This window comes from Lactuca virosa, chromosome 3, assembly GCF_052849685.1.
Source record: "Lactuca virosa cultivar CGN04683 chromosome 3, Lactuca_virosa_CGN04683_v6, whole genome shotgun sequence".
Classification (NCBI taxonomy): Eukaryota; Viridiplantae; Streptophyta; class Magnoliopsida; order Asterales; family Asteraceae; genus Lactuca; species Lactuca virosa.
The window spans coordinates 280861632-280882867 of NC_136428.1; the positions used below are offsets into that span (position 1 = coordinate 280861632).

General features: G+C 35.4%; 1 pseudogene; it reads right to left on the bottom strand.

The window, feature by feature from the left end:
- Nucleotides 1–67: 67 nt before the first annotated feature.
- On the bottom strand, nucleotides 68–16011 carry LOC145164629 (diaminopimelate decarboxylase 2, chloroplastic-like; annotated as a pseudogene).
- Nucleotides 16012–21236: the final 5225 nt, after the last annotated feature.

The window sequence follows — 21236 nt, forward strand, 5'->3', positions numbered from 1 at the left end:
GATGATATTTGTAGCTCAATTTCCCTTTTCTTTCTATTTTGTGTTTGTTGTGAAGTCTTTCGTTGTACTATTTACAGCTTCGCGTTGTTTTTTTATCAATACAATTCTGTCTTTTCAAAAAAAAAAAGTATTCAGGTCGGCGCATCTTGAGGTTGTAATTTGAAGCCATGCTCATGCAATATGCACCTGCATCATGAACTACAAAGATGAGTGTGTTATCAGTAATTATATACCCAAGAACATTAAATCAAGAATCACAAATTAATTAATATTGGTACAGTGGCTATAGTAGGAAGATGGCGGTCCTTTCCTAAGAAATCAGACGATTCGCAAATCGGGCCCACAACATCAGAAGTCAAAACAGCAGAATCGGGCAGTGCAAGAGAAATCGGTACTATGAGCTGCGTTCAATTATGATATATATATATATATATATATATATATATATATATATATATATATATATATATATATATATATATATATATATATATAATGTGAGGTTCAATAGAGAACCATAATTAACAAGGAACCAATCGTGAGCGTCGGAAATCATAATGATTAACGGTCAAGGAAATAGATGTACACTTGTACATTGGACGCACACACACCGCATTATACCAAAAAATCCACCTCATTACAAAAAAATCCACCTCTTTTTTCGTTTAAAATATTTTTTAGGCCACATTCTTTTTCGAAAAAAAAACCGAATATACTGTTGTTCTCGATTTTTCGTCCTCTTTCCATAGAGATCCATGATGATATATAAAAACGAATTTTTTTTTTTGAAAAAAACTCACTTCATTTTGTTAGTTTTTTTCAATATTTAAGTTTATTTTTATAAAAATAAAACTAATTATACCAAACAATATTAATTTTTTGTAATCTATTAATAAACATCAATACCGACTAGAGAAAAAAAAAACATCGATCAGTGTAGATTCACACTGTGAATCTAAACTGTAAATATTTCAATTTTTAACATTCACAATGTGAAAAAGCTCGATCAGTTCAGATTCACATTGTGAATCTGACTTACTATTATGCATGCTATGAATCTGAACAAGTTCAGAATATGAATCTGAACAAGTTCACAATGTGAATTTGAACTGAAATATCGTTTTTTTACATGAATATAAATGTATGTTTAAAAAGTACAAAAAACATGAATTTTGATATATTTATTAATTTTTTTCTATAAAAAATAGACTTTAACTTTTGAACAAAGAAAATGAAGTGGGTTTTTTCAAAAAAAAAAGTTCGTTTTTTATATATCATCATGGATCTCTTTGGAAAGAGGACGAAAAATCGTGAACAACGGTATACTCGGTTTTTTTTTCGATAAAAAACATGGCTTAAAAAAAATTTTAAACGAAAAAAAGGAAGTGAGTTTTTTATAATCTGGTGCATGTGCGTCCATTGTAAAAGTCTACAACTCTTCATTTTGCCGTTGATCGCTTTAAATTTCGACGCTTTGGATTGGTTCCTTGGTTCCTTGATTAATAATGTTCTCTATTGAATTTATATATATATATATATATATATATATATATATATATATATATATATATATATATATATATATATATATATAAAGCACAATCAATGTTCTAAAAGATGTTACTTAAGAGAGACTAGTGATTTCAACCGATTAATCTCGCTTAGCTTAATACAGCATTAAATGGGACTATTTGTTAAAAAATTAGTCCCACCCAATAGGGTGGAACACAATAGAACACGTCTTCCATTTTCAAGTATGACAAAAATGCCCTGACATATGTTATCTACTCCTTCTTCAGTCTGTCGTGCTTATCTAAAGCTTTGATGATGTATATAAACTCCCTACACACTTCCATTTATTATACCTTCTAGATTATGTCTTTCAGCAGTGGCGCACAACTCCATCTATTCCTACATCTCTAATCTTCATCGTCTATTCTTTTTTTTTTCTTTCTTTTTTCTTTTTGTTGCTTCTCAAATCGTTAATGTTTCTTACCCTAAACCCTATGTGTGTAATGTGTTTAATAGTAGAAAAGTTAATGAATATCCCATAAAAGTAACTTCATCCCTGATAAGTTAATTCTTCAATTAGTTAATGTTTCTGAATTAGTTAATTCTTCAATTAGTTATTAGTAGAATCGTTTTTGCTTCAATTAGTTAATTCAATTAATTTAATGCTTCTAGTTATCTATTTCTTTTGTTGCTTCTCAATTATTTAATGCTTCTAGCAAACTTATTCATTTGATTTCCTGATTAATATTTCATGGACTATGTAACTGATGATTTTTGGTAATTGGCAAATTCCTTTGAATTTGGTATATGAATTTTAAATATATTTTTTTTTGTTAATTTTGTTAAATGTAGTTTTTACTTTTATTTTGATAGAAGGGCATATTGTCATTTTAATGTCTTGTTCTTGTTCTGTTCTAACTTTACTAAACAAAATCTAACAACTTGTTTTGTTCTCTTCCAGTCCTACCAAACGCTATATAAATAAATTGTCTAGTTCTGTCCAGTCCTGTTCAGTCCAGTTCAGTACAGTCATGTTCCATCCGGTCAATCTGCCAAACGCTACCTAAAGGCCTTTCCTTGGAACAACATATTTTAGTAAAACCTGGCATGATATAAAATTTTTAGAAATGAGGGCTCAATGCTTTTCTTGTTCAAGAACGAAAAAAGAATAAGCGCTTAAAAAGTAAATATGTGAGATTTGATATTTATTTGACTAGTCACAACCTTTTCCAATTGCAATTTCTTTGGTTCTTCTTTTTCCCACTCCTGTTACACCGCCCACGTCTTCCATTTTCTTTCCTTCGTCTACGGGCTAAGGCCTAAGTTAGTTTTTCCTTTTTTTTAATGCGATATTTCATAGAAGTTATTTAAGTTCTTCCCTTTTTCTCTGAGATGTTTTTATTGCGTCTTTAACTATATAAGGTGTTGTAGATGTTTATGCATTTATTATGTCTTTTCTGATTTAAGAACTAGAAATTTAATTTTGTTGTGACCAGGTCAAATACTAAACTAAATTTCCAAGGCATCACCCAATTTTTGTTTATTAATTTTAACTGTTAGTTATATGTGATTAAGAACTTATGTAACAATTAATTTGTGAACTTCTAAGTGTTTTTGTAATTTACTATTTAAATGATTATGTAGTCAGCAGGATATGCGATTTTTCGAAATCAATTATTTATGAGATTTTATTTGAGTTTTGAATTTTGTGAATATTTTACTTTTATGAATAGTTTGAACTTTTTAAGTCTTTGAATGGATATGTTATGTAAGGGTGAGCATTTGGACCGGACCAACTCTTGGACCGGACCGGTTTCAGAGAATATTGTGGACCGTGGACCGGATCGGATGAGACTTACCGGGTCCAGGTCCAGGACTGGGTTTTCCGGTTCTTGGACCTGTTTGGACCAGTACAACTTTATATGCATACAGTACAACTTGTTAAAACGCATTTTTGGGTTTGATACAACTCGTTAAAACGAATATGTTGTTGGGTTTGATACGTTACAACTCGTTAAAATGCATACTTTTTTGGGTTTAATACGGTACAACTCGTAAAAATAAATACATTTTCGTTTATTATGACCTTTGGACCGATCAAACTTTGATTATTTATACTTTATACCATTTGTTTGAAGGATTGTAGCTCATTGAATATAACACCAAAAACAACAAAAATATAGTCTAAAATCATCTACAAACTCTAAATTACATCTTGGAAAAAAACGCATGTCAATCTGACTTAAAACGAATGAGATATGATTGTTTAAAGAATTTCACAGAATACAAAAGTTTAAATTTCTTGCTGAAAAGCTGAAATATTTCAGTTTTGATATCTCATCTTTGAAGGATTGTAACTCATTGAATATAACACCAAAATCAACAAAATTATAGTTTAAAATCATTTACAAACTCTAAATTACACGTTGGAAAAAACCGCATGTCAATCCGACTTAAAACGAATGAGATATGCTTGTTTAAAGAATTTCACAGAATACAAAAGTTTAAATTTCTTGCAAAAAAAACTGAAATATTTCAGCTTTGATATCCATCTTTGAATAATTATAACTCATTGAATATAACACCAAAAACAACAAAATTATAATCTAAAATCATTTACAAACTCTAAATTACACGTTAGAAAAAACCGCATGTTAATCCGACTTAAAACGAATGAGATATGTTTGTTTAAAAAAATTCACAGAATACAAAAGTTTAAATTTATTGCTGAAAAGCTGAAATATTTCAGGTTTGATATCTCATCTTTGAAGGATTGTAACTCATCAAATATAACACCAAAAACAACAAAATTATAGTCTAAAATCATCTACAAACTCTAAATTACACGTTGGAAAAAACCGCATGTCAATCCAACTTAAAATGAATGTGATGTTTGTTTAAAGAATTTTACAAAATACAACTTTTTTTTAAAAATAAGCCGGTCCAAAACTGGTTTTTACCCGGAACTGGCCGGACCAGACCGGTTTTGCTGAAATCATAGAACTGAGAACCGGTCCGAGGGTCCAAAAAACCAGTCCGGTCTGGTCCAGTTCACCGGTACGGTCCGGTCCATAGGTCCAAATGCTCACCCCTATTGTTATATGATGTGAGTTTTGAAACTCTTTAAATCGGTAACGGATGTAGTGTTCTAATATTTTGTGAATTGTTCGAACTTTGAAAGTCTTCAAACCAGTATAGGTTATGTCAGGGACGGATCTTCATGGGGGCGAGGAGGGGCTGTGCCCCCCCCCCCCCCCCCCCCCCTGTTTTTTTTGTCACAACTAGTCCTTAAGTTAAAATTTTTACATATTAGGCCTAAAAGCTATAAAATTTGGCTTTGGCCCCCTGTTCTCCGATTTTCATACTTATTATACTTTCGGCCCCCAAAATCAAAAGTTCAAACTCCGTCACTGGGTTATGTGAACTTTGACACTCTTTTATCAGTAGCTTATGCAAACTTCGAATCAGATGTAGCATTCCAACATTCTCACATTAATTAAGGAAACCTCATGACAACGGTAGCGTGTAATTAAACATTTATCTTGCTGATCTTTTTATTTTTTCTTTAAACTGGAACTCAAAAGTCACTATTTTGATCCGACCCAATCATATAATTGATTCCTAATGCTCCCTACTTAGAAAATTCATGTGTAGGTGGGAGACATTTAGGTGTTGTTTCGTTTTAACCAGATGAACATGATAAGAAAAGGATTTTTAATCCAATAAATAAGCTATATATAGGTATGACCGAGTGGAAAAATCGTACATGATAAGCACCATAAAAGCTAGGACGCATAAGCTCAGCCATGCTGGCATCAACCACACTAAAGTTCTTCGTGTCATTTGTTTTCATACCAATGAGACGAAGCACAAGACCACAAGTATTCCCAATCATTGACCTCCCAGGTTCAACAATGAGATTAAGGTTTCGAGACAAAACTGCCTCCCGCACCTTACCACATCAAATATTAAAAAATAAAAATAAATAAACTTCAGAATTAAAAATGACCCAACAATCGAAACTCAATAGAATATACTGTAGTTCTTACTGTGTCAATGAGATCTCGTGGTGTAGGAAGGACGTTACCAGTATGATAATAATCAATCCCAAGCCCACCTCCAATGTTCAAGTAACTAATATTAAACCCTTGTGCTCGAACTTCATCTATAACCTTCACCATAATGGCTGAAGCATCTCTGAATATATCCACCTAAAATAAAGTCAACGCCAGTATAGGTCCAAGGGTTTGAAATGTAAATAAAACCAACAAAAAGAAAACCGGATAGATATTTTGTTAAAAAATATAACAAGATGTAAAATACCAATGAACCCCGACTAGCGTAAGTTCATTTAGATACGACTTTATGGCATCTAGAAAACCATTGCAATTTCTCGTTTCTTATTCCAAATCTAGAGTTCTTGTTCCCCATTGCAACATAAGGATGGACCTATTGAAAGTATTATAGATATGACATTTATTTTCATCTTTTAACTATTATATTTCAAAGGAAAACATAAAACATAAAAGAAATAACATCGAGCATGCATCCTTATAGGAAAAAACACAATGTATCCAAGAAATTAAGGTGTGTACGTTGTCATTCCATTAGCCCTCAAAGAAAGAAAAGACAATGCTTTGATCAACTAAATCAATCTTCTTGCTTAATCAAGATGATAAAATTAGGATTCAATATGGGTCATCACAAACCTGAGGGTCAACATCTGGATTGATCCTTGTTATTATAATTCTGAGTTTAGTAAGTTTTTATTAAGTCTTTATTAATGCACATTTTAATAGTTAGCAAGAATAAATCAAAGCCATGTTGGCTATGCAGTCCGGGTCTCATGTTAGGTGGAGTTAGTTGCTAATTAGTCGCATTTTCTCATGTTTAAATAGTTTATGCTTGTGTACGTTGAGGATCATCTCCTCCAATTTATTTTTCACTAAATAAAGCATTAAGCTTGTGTGTTAGGGTGCAAAGTCACTCTTGGATGTAGTGTTTTAGGCTTTCCCCTTTGTATGTGTAAATGAGTTGAGTCTTTCCTATAAATAGGAAGTGAGTGACTCCCATTATGTAAGGAACCATTTGGAGTGTTATACTAGAGAGAGAAATTGTGTACAAACCCATTTGTATATCCTTTCTATATCTAATATGAGCTTAAAAAGATTTATTTACTCCTTGTGTTCTTGATTTTAAATGATGATTCACTAGATCTTTCTAATTCCGCACATGCCATCATAATCAAAACTACTACAATTGGTATCAGAGCGGGTGTTCTTGATTGGATCAAGAATTGATCCTTGATGGCTATCTAGATTTGGTGATTCTTTGTTTTTGATTTTTGATCTTCGTGATTTAGAGAGTTTTTGGATTCTAGAAATCGAATTCATCTTTGATTCTATTCAGAATTCGATTTTCTTCACTAGAATTCAAGTGATTTTTACTTTCTCTCTCTAGAAAACCCATTCAAAATCACTTTCTCTCTCTAGAAATCTTCAAGTTTTTGTGATCATGGTGAATTTGTCGTATAATTCTTGGATTGTGATCGTTGAAGATGTCAAATACAAAGTCAATAAAAATCAATATTATGGGTTGGTGTTAAACAAGTTGATTTCATGGGGAACTATGGTTTCTTATGGAGGATTGAAGGATGACCATGGAAGCTTGATATTTCAACCACTTTGTGAGATCAAATGGTTGGCTGATATTACATGGTCCATATCATCACGTAGTAGTGATAAGATTGGAGAAGAAAAATATTTATTCAGAAAGAAATATATTTCTCTTATTGAAGACCCAAATGATCTCCGTGCTCTTAAGGTTGTTGAAGTTGTTGACAATGGAGTTCAATGTGATGTTCTTGATGTTCTTGAAGTTCATGATAAGAAGATTCAAGTTGATTCTCAAGATGAAAAAGTTTTTTGCTCGATTGGAGTTCAAACCGATGATATTTTGTGTTCTTGTGATTCGTTTGAAGGAATGATTCCTTATCGGAAGCCGGTGATCCAAGAAATTCACAAGTATCAAACTCCAAAAGATTTGATTCAAACTCATAAAGTTGAAGTTGTGGAAAGTGGGTTTGTTCATGAAATCAAGTCTTCAAGTTGCAAAAAGATGAGAAAGAAAAAGAAGAAGAAGATCAATCGCAAAAATAAGCGGGTTTACTCACAAAAATTGCCAAATGTTGTGAAGCCGAAATCCGTGAAGCAAATTTGGGTTCCAAAGCAACAATCTCCAAGTGTTGCATTGAATTTGAAGTCAAAACCCAAAAGTGTTGATGGTTCTTTTGAAGATGTTCTTGGATCAATGAAGAACACGAAGAACACGAAGAACGAGTTGTACATCTCGCATAGTGGGTGGTACAATGTTCAAATTGGAGATTTCCTCATTCCAACAAAAGAACCAAGATCTTCTAAATTTGATTCGTTCGTTGAAAACGGAACTCGATTCGTCAAAAAGGTATCACAAATTCTCAAATGGATTCCAAAACATCCATGATTTCGATTCGTATTTTACGTTTTTCAATTTTTGATCGATTTGCCTCATTGGATCAAACCCGTTTCAACCCCGTTGATTGATCCAATTATTTTTGTTTAGATCAAGCCCAAAACTCGATCCCTTTTCATGTCCAATTTTTGAGTCCAAACAATTTAAATGACCTGATTATTGTTCATTCAACCAAAATTAGCCCAAATCTCATACTATGTTACTGTTTGCTTAATCCAAAAACATTGATCCCAAACAGTTTGATATTGTTCATTGATTATTAAATTTGAGTCCATATATCTTTAATCTGAAACTATTCATCCGTTGTCAAAATTGAAGTCTTTGTGTCGACAATTCAACAAAGACAAAAAGTCAAAATCAAATGAGTTCTTGATGAATCGTAAAATTTTTGAGTTCGTTGGGATTCAATTTCTATTCGTTGACTGATTGAAAAGCATAGTTGGTTGAAGTCCAACTAATTTTGTTTGACGTTAACTATTCGAATCGTATATTTGAATCGTATTTTGTTGGAGTTCTAAATCGAATCATAAAATCGAATTTGTGTTTAGAGTCGAAACTAGATTTTGATTGAAGTCGAATCAGATTGTGCTGATTATGCTTGAAGTCGAATGTCCTTACCTGATTTTGGGATAAAAGTTGCTTTTGATTTGTCTTTGACTTCGTATCATAAGGATCATAAATTGAAGTTTCGATTTTGGTTTAATAGTCAAAATCAAAGATAGTGAATTCGATTTGTGTTTGAATGGATATTCACAACTGATTATTTGGTTCAAATCATGTTTTTGATGTTGATAGACCTAGCCTGATGTCGATGTTTCGATGTCGTTGATTACCAATTGATATCGCTTTTGGATGTCAACGGCTATTTATTGATAATGAAGGTCGGGTAATCGCGATTTAAATGTGAAGGTTTGTTGATTGATGGTTGCTGTTCACTGGAAATCGAATCCGATTTAGGAAGTATGTACAATCGAATTTTCGTTGTCGATTGTTGATTTTGGAGTCGATTTTGGAGTTGATTTGATTTTGAATGAAGCCTTGGATTTGAACGAAGTTGATTTTAAGTGAAATTTTTGGATGTGAATTCGAAAGTGGGAAATTGAATGGATTGAAGTCAATGGGTTATGTTGATGAAGTGTGACGGAGGAGCACTGGTTGAAGATTCAGAGAGTAAATGTGAAATCGATTCAAAGGAAGGGATGATTAAGAGTTTACTGTTCATAAGTGAGGCTTAGTTAGCTTTCGAATTCGTTAAAGATGGTATATAGTTTCGTTCAATCGTATTTGGGAATCAGTAAAAAGGTGATGTGAGAATTTGAACGAACAGGCTCAATTTTGGGGAAGCAATGATGTTTACGAAAGTTTAAAATTTCGTTCATATGGTGCAGATGAATTCGTACGAAGGGGTGTTTGGAATTTCGTATGAATGATAAAGGTTGGATTCGTACGAATTGAAGAAGAAGGCGAATTTTCGAAAATGGTCCCTAGACTTTCGCACTAATATGCAAAGTTTCGTATGAATGATCAAAAAGCTTCGTATGAATTGAAAAAGCAAAAGTTTCAAAAACAGCCCCTGAACATTCGAATATTTGACACTTCGAAAATTAACCCAAGTTTCGTATATTTGACACTTTTGACCCAAATTCGAAAAAGGACTGTTTTTGCTGAAATTTGAAGAAAATACATTTCAGGCCCCTGCAGTTTGTGCAAATTGACGCTTTCTACCCGGCTTTGGAAAAGGGGGAGAGTTTTGCATATTTGGCTGTTTTGGGCGCAACAGGTCCCTGCAGAATTCAGAAAGTGACGATTTTTACCCGGTTTTTGAAAAATCTTGCAACTTTCACCCAAAAAGTCAAAATTTTTCATAAATTGGAAATTTTTTGTGGCTTTTTCATGATTGTTTTTCCGTGCAAGATTTTTGGTGATTCATTTTTGGTACACATCAAGGGGGAGTATCGTGAAAACTATTCCTCGGGCGCTTCTCACCCTTAGTGGGTTTTATAATCATTTTTTTGATTATAAAAAGGGGGAGAATGATGGGTATTCGAAGCTTCTCGGGTTTGTCGGATATTCATTAGCGGATTTGAAGACCGATGTTTCTTCGAGGGGGAGTTTGGTCTTGATCCTGCGAGCTCGTTGGATACTGAATCTGAGACATTCAATCCTAACTTTGAGGGGGAGAATGTTAGGGTGCAAAGTCACTCTTGGATGTAGTGTTTTAGGCTTTCCCTTTTGTATGTGTAAATGGTTGAGTCTTTCCTATAAATAGGAAGTGAGTGACTCCCATTATGTAAGGAACCAGTTGGAGTGTTAGACTAGAGAGAGAAATTGTGTACAAACCCATTTGTATATCCTTTCTAGATCTAATATGAGCTTAAAAAGATTTATTTACTCCTTGTGTTCTTGATTTTAAATGATGATTCACTAGATCTTTCTAATTCCGCACATGCCATCATAATCAACACCACTACATTGTGAAATCCTCTGTTTCTTCCTTTTTCCCGGTTTTTTTGTCACTGTTTCATTGAAGTCTTGAAGACACAGGTTTGTGAAAAACCAACATTTGGTATCAGAGCGAATCTGGTGGTGTATGCGAAAATATCAATCTCGAGAAGAGATGACGATCGGTACTAGTAGTGGCAATGGAAATGGTGAGAAAGATGGGAATGTTACTCTGCACTATCTGATGTTGTCAAGAACCAATTATGGTGCATGGGCGATTAAGATGAGGGTGTTCATGTTGGCCCAAGGTGTCTGGGAGGTGGTGGAGCCCAGAACGGCAAATACCCTTGTTGAAGCAAAGAAAGACAACATGGCCTTAGCCGCAATCTATCAGGGTATACCTGAGGATTTGCTGATGGTGCTAGCTGAGAAGAAGACGGAGAAAGAAGCTTGGGAAGCTCTCAAGACGATGTTTGTAGGAGCAGAAAGGGTGAAGTCTGCAAGAATCCAAACCCTAAAGGCCGACTTTGAAGCCATCAACATGAAGGAGACAGATAGTATTTATGAGTTTACTGCAAAAGTAACAAGTGCAGTCAGCTCAATACGCACTCTTGGTGAGAAAGTTGAAGAAGCCTATGTGGTGAAGAAGCTACTAAGGGCAGTTTCGTCAAAACTCATTCAACTGGCATCCACATTGGAGCAGTTTGGTGACCTGGAAACGATGAGTGTTGAAGAGGTCATAGGAAGGCTAAAAGCACATGAAGAAAGATTAAAGGGTCGTGATGATCAAGATGATCGGAAATTGCTCCTGACTCATCAAGAGTGGTCTGAAAGAAACAAGAAGAATCGAGATGGTGACTCAAAATCCAAATCGAATCGAGGCGGATTTAATGGGTCACGAGGAAGAGGACGAGGACGTAGTAGAGGTGGTGGTCGCGGTGGTCGTGGCAGAGGTGATCACAATTACCAGAAAAACTCAAACACTCACGGATCAAACAATTTTGACAAAAGTAAGGTACTGTGTTACAATTGTCAAGAACATGGTCATTATGCTGCGGAGTGTAAAAATCCTAGAAAGGAAAGAAGTCAGGAAAGTAATTTGATCCATCAAGACAATGAACCTGCATTGCTACTCTCTTCTATTGAAAAAGGAGAAGAAAATGGGGAAGTAATGCTAAATGAAGAAAACATGAAACCAGAATTGAAAACAAGAGGTGGTTGCTTGAATCAAACAAAGGTGTGGTATCTTGATTGCAGGGCCAGCAATCACATGACCGGTGATTAGTCAAAATTTAAAACTTTGAATGAATCAATCCATGGCCATGTGAAGTTTGGAAACGATTCCAAAGTAAGGGTTGATGGAAAGGGTTCAATCGTGTTCAAGTGTAAAGATGGTGGAAGCCGAAAACTCGATAATGTTTACTATATTCCTGAGTTATGTAGTAACATTATCAGTTTAGGACAACTGGCGGAAGGTGGAGATGAAATAAAAATCAAGGATCCATTTTTATGGGTGCATGACTCGACTGGAAAGTTACTCATGAAGGTTCGCAGGTCACACAATAGACTCTATAAGATAGAGCTAGAAGAGATCACCCCCATCTGCCTTGTTGCTGAAACTGAAGAGTCCATATGGCTGTGGCACAAGCGATTGGGCCATATTAACTTTAATTCGATGAAGCAAATGGTGGACAAAGGCCTAATTGGAGGTGTGCCTCAGATGAAAATCCCCACACAGCCATGTGAAGGATGCTTGATGGGAAAGCAGACTCGAAATCCATTCCCATCCCAGACAAGTTACAGAGCAAAGAAGAAATTGGAATTACTCCATGGTGATCTATGTGGCCCAATCATACCTCCCACACCTGTTGGAAACAGATATTTCATGCTTATTGTAGATGATTATAGCAGAGTGATGTGGGCCTATTTAATGAAGACAAAGGATGAAGCACTTCAAATGTTCAAGATGTTCAGAGGAAAGGTAGAAACTGAGACTGGAGAGAAGATAAAAGTGCTCAGAACTGATCGCGATGGCGAATTTCTATCGAATGAATTTACAAAGTATTGTAATGAGACTGGGTTAGAGAGGCATTACACTTCTCCATACTCTCCACAGCAAAATGGGGTAGTGGAGAGACGTAAACGAACGGTATTAGAAATGGTTCGCTACAACCTGAAGACCATGACAATGCCTGATGCTCTGTGGGGAGAAGCTGTAATGTACTCCGTTTATGTCCTAAACAGAGTTCAAACAAAAGCCTTAAAGAATTCGACACTGTATAAGATGTGGATGGGAAGAAGACCACATGTCGAACATCTCAGAGTATTTGGATGCGTGGCTCACATGAAGGTTGCAAAGAGTCACTTAAAGAAACTAGAGGATAGAAGTATTCGTCTGGTTCATCTGGGAGTTGAGAAAGGAACAAAAGCATATAGACTAATGTATCCAAATACGAGAAAGATGTATGTTAGTCGGGATGTTATATTTGACGAAAATCAGGCATGGACGTGGGATAGTAGTGGGAAGATAAAGGTGACACCAGGGATGAGCTTCATTGTCAAAGGATTTAACTTCGACGATGAATTTGATGATGATATCGGCGAATGGGTACCGGATACTCCGGATCAAGGGAACACGACGTCAGAATTAAATGAAGATTGGGTCAATTTTGACCAGTCAAATGACTTGGGTGACCCGGGTTCAAGTCAATCTGGCACACCGGTAAATTCTCCAAACACACCCAATTCTCACACACCGCAAAGTTCCCCAATTCACACACCGTCTTCGAGCACCACATCCAGCTCCACCGGCGGAGGAGCTCCAAAGCGATATCGGCTACTTACCGATCTGTACGAGGCCACAGATGAGATCCACATACCCCTAGAAGAACTTCTATTGGTCCATAATGATGAAGAACCAACCTCATACGTCGAAGCAATCAAAGAAAAAGAATGGGCACGAGCAATGGAAGCGGAATTAACATCGATTGAGAAGAACAATACATGGGAGTTAGTCGACCTGCCAAGGAATCGCAAGGCTATCGGTCTAAAATGGGTATTCAAGCTGAAGAGAGATCCAAGTGGGAAAATAGTCAAGCACAAAGCTCGGATTGTGGCGAAGGGCTATGTTCAGAAGCATGGGATTGATTACGAAGAAGTCTTCGCCCCAATAGCAAGAATAGAAACAGTGAGGTTAATTCTAGCCCTAGCAGGGACAAATGGGTGGAAAGTACACCACTTGGATGTCAAATCGGCATTCTTGAACGGTAATTTAGAAGAAGAAGTCTACGTATCTCAACCACCGGGATACGAGAAGAAAGAAGAGCCAAACAAGGTCTTAAAGTTGTCTAAAGCTCTGTACGGCCTTAAACAAGCCCCTGGGGCATGGAATGCGTGCTTAGATGCATATCTGAAGAAATTGGGATTCAAAAGAGGCCCTCGAGAGTATTCAGTCTACACAAGAAAGAAAGGTGAAAGTACACTGGTCGTTGGGGTTTATGTCGATGATTTGCTAGTGACAGGGAGCTCAACTGAAGAAGTGAAGAAATTCAAGATGGAGATGAATGCAAAGTTTGAAATGAGCGAACTTGGGCTTCTAACATACTACATGGGAATTGAGGTATGTCAATAAAACCAATGCATTACTCTAAAACAAGAGGCCTATGCTAGAAAACTGCTAGAAAAGACACGCATGCTTGACTGTAATCCTACAAGGTGTCCCATGGAGCATAAGTTATCATTAACCAAGGAAGGAGATGGAGACTTGGTGAATCCCACATAATATAGGAGCATTGTAGGTGGACTCAGATACTTGACCCATACAAGACCAGATCTGTCCTTTGCTGTGGGTGTGGTTAGTCGTTTCATGGAAACACCCACCAAAGTCCACCTGCAAGCTGTAAAAGGAATACTCAGGTACATCAAAGGAACTCTGGACCATGGTTTGATCTACACACAGGGAGAGAACAAGATCACAATCTCAGGATTTTCAGATAGTGATCATGCAAAGGATGTAAATGACAGGAGGAGTACAGGGGGCATGGTTTTCTATGTGAATGGGAACATGGTCACATGGTCATCACAAAAACAGAGATGTGTAGCTCTGTCTTCGTGTGAGGCTGAGTTCATGGCAGCCACTATGACAGCATGCCAAGGTATTTGGCTAAGAAGATTGCTAACAGAGATAACAGGTCAAAATATTCCTCCAGTAAGGATGTTTGTTGATAATAAACCAGTCCTAGAACTTATGAAGAACCCAGTGTATCATGGTAGGAGTAAACACATAGATGTGAGGTTTCATTTCATCAGGGAGTGTGTTGAAAATGGGGAAATTGAAGTTACACATGTAGATGGGAAGGAACAAAAGGCAGACATGCTTACCAAGCCATTAGCCAGAGTGAAGCATGATGAAATGTGCAGGATGATTAGCATCAAGAAGATTGGAGCTCAGAATTAAGGGGGAAAATGTTATTATAATTCTGAGTTTAGTAAGTTTTTATTAAGTCTTTATTAATGCACGTTTTAATAGTTAGCAAGAATAAATCAAAGCCATGTTGGCTATGCAGTCCGGGTCTCATGTTTGGTGGAGTTAGTTGCTAATTAGTCGCATTTTCTTGTGTTTAAATAGTTTATGCTTGTGTACGTTGAGGATCATCTCCTCCAATTTTTCACTGAATAAAGCATTAAGCTTGTGAAATCCTCTGTTTCTTCCTTTTTCCCGGTTTTTTTTTCAATGTTTCATTGAAGTCTTGAAGACACAGGTTTGTGAAAAACCTACAATCCTAAGCAATACTTTAACATTCTTTCCTGTGATTCTTGCAGCCGATACAATGTTATCCAAATCAAATTCACTATCTACGTTAACAAATACACCTTCTTCCGCAGCAACCACAAGTTCCTCCAAAAGCTTCCCATTTCCATTAAAAAAACACCTGCCATGCATATCAAACTACAAACTCAATCTCCACGGAGGAGTTTTAACACCAATTTGAAGCAACAAGTTGCCAAAAGTCCACTATTTCTGCCATGCATATAAAACTACAAACCACACATGTTATAGAATAAACATACAGAAATCGATTATCAAAAACTGATACCTGGAAGGATCGAAGCCAGCATCAATGGTCAATCTGAGCTCATTGCCATTGAACACAACAGCCCCACGGCCCATCTTCCTCATATGCTGCAAAATGATGAAGTTATTATCGGCTTTAACTGCATATCTGACGATCGAATTCAATCCCTCCAAAGAACTTTATAAGCTTCGATATTTCTGGTTATCTGCGGCCTACTGTAAAGATAAAAAGGCGTTCTTTCAGCAGCATCCAAGACTTCTTGGACCTTAACAACCTCACAATACATATATTCATCTTCTTTTTTGGTGAAGCAATGTTGAAAGTTCTGGCCTATGGCTCGGATAGCGACTGATTTTGAACTGGGTTTGAAACACATTACGCTTCCGGGTATGATCGATTTATTTATGGATTTGGCGAAACAGAATGATTGGAACTGAAACTGAGAGGAATAAGCGGCAGCCACCATTTCCATTGATATTTTTACGAGTTAAGCATTCAAGACGTTGCTATTTCTACTACTATTCGTAAAAAAGGTGATAGACCTCAAAGATTTCGAAATTCCGTGATTTACGAGTTAAACATAACTAATCGACGTTATCGATCATGACGTACAATATTTTCAAATTGCAACATATTGTTTATTTTTCTAATTTAAGGCCTCCCCAATGACCAAACTAAAGCTGACAATGGGTCGATCTGGGGTTGGGTTCGAGTTCAACCCATTTATTAATTGGGTTGAAGATTTCAATCCAACCCAACTTATTTATTTAAATGGGTTGATATTTCCAACCCAACCCAACATAACCTTTCCGATAAATGGGTTGTCACTGGGTTGACATATTTATGTAGTTCCCAACCCAGTGTATTAAATAATTGATTAAACTTAGGTTGACCCATTTAAAATAAAAATTAATTAATTAATTAATTAATTAAAAGTTACACCACTTAAATTAGTTATGGACTTCAATAAAATTTCAAATTATGATAAAAGTACAATCCCAATTCGCATATATAAAGAAATTGATCAAATAAAATTAAATAGATGTAATTTCTAAGTGGTTTTAAAGAGTGACTAGTGTTGTCGTTGCAAAAAAAAAATTAGTAATTAGGATTCCTAACATAAATAATAATACGGTTATTGTAATTTATAAACTAATACTTATATTAATACATGATAATATTTAAATAATTATTAAATTAAATATAAATTAAAGTTAAATGTGTTGGTGGGTTGAAAACGGGTTAATAATTTTTACCCGACCCAACCTATTTAATTAAATGGGTTAGACGGGTTGACCCATTTAATTTAAATGTGTTGAAAATCTCAGTCCAACCTGCTAATTTTGGATTGGGTTCGGGTTGGATTGGTGGGTTGGGTCGATTTTTGCAAGCTCTAGCTCAAACACAGCGGTTGGTATAAGTCTAAAGCTATAGCTTTTATTTTTATAAAAGTGTTCGGCAACTACCTATAAATTTTTGAAATATGTAAAATTACATAAAAAAACATATAGACATAAAGTAAAATTAAAATATAATGATTATAAATTATTTTTTCGAAACTATAATTATCCAAATTTAAAAACCATCCAAATTTTAATATTAAAACCCCGATTAAGCTTTTCAATTGGTAAAAACGTTTCTATGCATATAAAAAGTGATAGATTTTTTTTACAAATAAACTAAATAAGACTTTTTAATATTGGTAAAAACTAGCGAATAAATTAGATTATTTTTCGAATTTTTTTAAATTGTCATGTTTGATAAACCAAAAAGTGGTTGATAATTTGTTTTTTTTTAAAGTTACTTAAAATAGCTTTTCATGATCTTTTTTAAAATTTTCCGAATGTACCCTCAATTAACTATAAAAAACATATTAATCTTCTAAATGTCATTCTATATCTTCATACTTGCTTATTAGCTAGTTTTTACTAAACGTCGTTTTTATAGCTTTTTAAAAAAAACTTCTGAAAAGCTAATATAAGTAGCTTTTTAAAAACTAGCTTATAAGATACTTTTTTGTTTGTCAAATATGACAACTTATGATGTTTTTGGTATGTCATAACTAGTTGATTTTGCTGGCTTTTTTATGGTGATATGTTTGATAAACCAAAAATTAGTTTATACTAGCTTTTTATAAGCTTTTTTAAAACTTTTCAAATATACCCTTAATTTATCATTAAAAAAACATATTCTTCCAAATGTTTTTTTTGTTATTTTATATCATTTAGGTAGTTTATCATCTAGTTTTACTAAGCGTTATTTTTTATCAGCTAGTTTTTCAACTATCAGTTAGTTTTTCATATAACAACTAGTTTTTCAGCTATCAACTACTATGCAAAATATAACCTTAAAACCTAGAAAAATAAGGTAGTTTATCAAATATATCTTCCATAAAAGTTGTGTGACAACCCGAAACTTTTTCCGTTTCCATTATGTGATTTCCGTTAATAACATTTGAATTTTATTAATCTTCCGTCGAACCTTTGATTTAGAAAATCATCTGGTATTATATAATTAAACTTATATATGCAAGTCAGAACCAAAAACCGCGCGAAACTCGAAATATCCTCGAAAATTATCATGTTCACGGCCTGACTGGAGTTCACGGTTTACGGCCGTAAACTCGTTTGCGGCCAGCGTCGGGTGGACCCCACCCACCGACCACAAAATCCCCTATAAATATGAGACCCCCAGCCTCATTTGTACATTTCTGACCGGAAACCCTCTCATTCTCTCTCTAGAACCTCTGGCCGTAAACTCCGTAACACCCTCTTTTCTCTCTAAAAATCATCAGAAAACACTCCTGGAGGTTGTTTAAGAGCATCTAAAACGAGTTTTCATCGAAAACAGCATCACTGTTCTTGAGTTTACGGTCAATCTTCGTAGACCGTAAACCCATTTCCGACCGTAAACTCACCAGATCTTCAAAGGCCGTAAACTCAGTTTACGACCGTAAACCCTGTTCACGGCCGTAAACTGTCTGTCGACCGTAAACACCTTTTAAGTGGTGCAGTTGTCCGAAAACCCACTTTTCCCGATTCGATCAAGTCCTGGTAACATTCCTTAACCGAAAGCAAGTGTTTCTCTAACACTTTATCTAACGAAATCGCTAATTTAGATACATATATGTATTTATTTGATAATAGGATTCCGTTAAGTGCCACGTACAACAACCCAAGGATCTTCGTTTCCGGTGGACGTTTTCACACAACCACTGTGAGTTCATACCCCTACATTTTCCGTGTTTTTAATGTTTTCAGGGGGGAATACAAGCCAAACTCAAAGTATTTTATTAAGTTTTAAACTTCTTAATACAATCCAACGATTTCTACGTATAATAACATATTCGGATATTTTATCCCTTTTTAATATGTTGAGCATAAGGGAAATTTTTATATTGGAAATCTAATTTCATAGCTTTCAGAATGGTTTTTACAAAGCATTTTCATATCAATTCTATTAAACTATAATGGGTATAGTTTGGGATAACCCTCTAGGCAGTTTTCACCAAATCAGATTTAATGAATAAATATGTATAAACTATGGCAGATTTAGTTTATGTTATATATTTTCTCAGGAGTATAAAGTACTATTATTCAAAGTTAATTATTGTTTTATACTGTTTCTCGCTAGTAAACTAGATTATACATAATTGTGAGGCTCTACTTCAATACTGTACCCTTTAGTGTACAGAACTAAATCCTATCATAGTATAACCAGAGTCTCCTGGAGGGAGAGCGTGAGATTTGTGAATAGATCTATTCGGGACTGACAATCCCACACCTGAACTGCTAGCTACAGTTAGGCGGGCACGCCTGGGGTGAACAAATGTCATTTTACTTAACGCTTGAAGAACGTTATAAAGGTCTCTAGGTCATATCAAGTATGGTTATACGACTCGCAAATAAGTATAAACTAACTTTGGTTTACGGACTCTACTCTTCATTGTTTTATTTTGAGTAATAAAACTACTTTTATACATACTGATAGTAATCAGGGATTTCTAAACTGACGTCTCTACCTCTAGAACGGATAACTTGTTTTTAGGGAAAATATAGGATTTTCCCAGGATAACACTGGCATTTCTAAAACTGATGGTTTACTTTCTACTAACAGATACTCTTTCAAAACTACTTTTCATAAGAAAATATAGGATTTTCTTGAGGAACCCTCTTCAAAAAGGATCAAAGAAACATTTTCTACAAAAACTAAATGCTTATGAACTCACCAGCTTTATGCTGATATTCTTTCAAAACTGCTTGTATTCTTAGGAAATCAGTAGACAGGTACCTGCTGGAATTTGAGAAGCTGGAGCAATAAGAGTCTTATGTTATTACTTTACATACTTTTGATGTACCTAAAACAAGAATTCAAACTAATGTAAACATTTTACTTATATATTTATCCACTGTATTGGTTGTGTTGTTATGTTTCCTATTATTCATTGGTTATGATGTTAAACATGACGTCCTCCGCCCCCGAACGTTTCCGTCGTTCCGGTTTGGGGGTGTGACAAGTTGTGAGAGTAAACTTGATCATTTATGCACAATATGAAATATATCAAGTTTTGCAATGTTGAATGTTGAAAAATAAATAAATAAATAAAACAAAAAAGTTAGAGAAAGTGTTTGATTACATGTTACATTAATATCGTTTACTAGGTCCACTACAGGAAATGTTGCTTCATAACGGAGATATAAGAAACGATCTTTAAACTGCCAGTGTAATGCCCCGATTCCCGAATATCAATTTATAGTGATAAATTCTCATGGATTCAAGGTCTACTCGATGAGTTGGTTGCCTGACTCGTCGAGTAGCAGCGGGTTAGGCCGCGCACTTAAGTGACCTACTCGCTGAGTCCAAGAAGGGACTCGACAAGTAGGAGCTGGCAAATGAAACCCTAAATTATGGGGTATTGCACCATATTTAAAGGATCATTGGCCTCCTCAGCCTCCCCTTACAGCCTCTTGATAATCCAGAAACCCTAATTCGTGTGAGTATGCTTCATGTGTGTATTCTTAAGCTTTGGAAGAGGATCTTTGGAGTGGAAAGCTTGGAGAGCAAGTATCTAGAAGCAAGGGAACGTGTGGGATCTAAAATCTATCTTAGTGGCATCCTTTGGAAGGTATCAAATCGCTATCTTGACCTCATTTCATTTCTAGATCTCTTTTGAGTAAATTTTAGGGCTTTTCTAGTATGTTGGGAAGCTTTTCTCGTGTATAAGCTAAGATCTGAAGTTGTAACTTCAGATCTGAACTCTCTTGGGCCTTTAAGTCCATAAAGCTTCTGACTTCAGCAAAGATGAGACTCTCCCTAGGTGCAAACCTCCATTTGCAAGCGTAGTTTGTCATTTTAAGACTTTAGGGCCTTGCATGCACGTAAAGTTTGCAACTTTACGTGATAAACATGCCTTGGGAAGCTGGATTTACAATATGGAGCCTTAGCATGGCTTAAAAAGCCACTGTATGGATGAAGGACTGAATGGACTCGGCGAGTCGGATGAACGACTCGGCGAGTCCGATGAAGAATGCCTTGGGCTCGGCGAGTCAGTCGAATGACTCGGCGAGTCGGCTAGGGTTTTCCCAACCTTTGGACACGTATGAACCCGACGAGTTGTAAAGAGGAAACTCGACGAGTTGGCCAAAGAGTTTGCGACCACTGACATTAGGAACTCGACGAGTCGCTCAAGTGACTCGG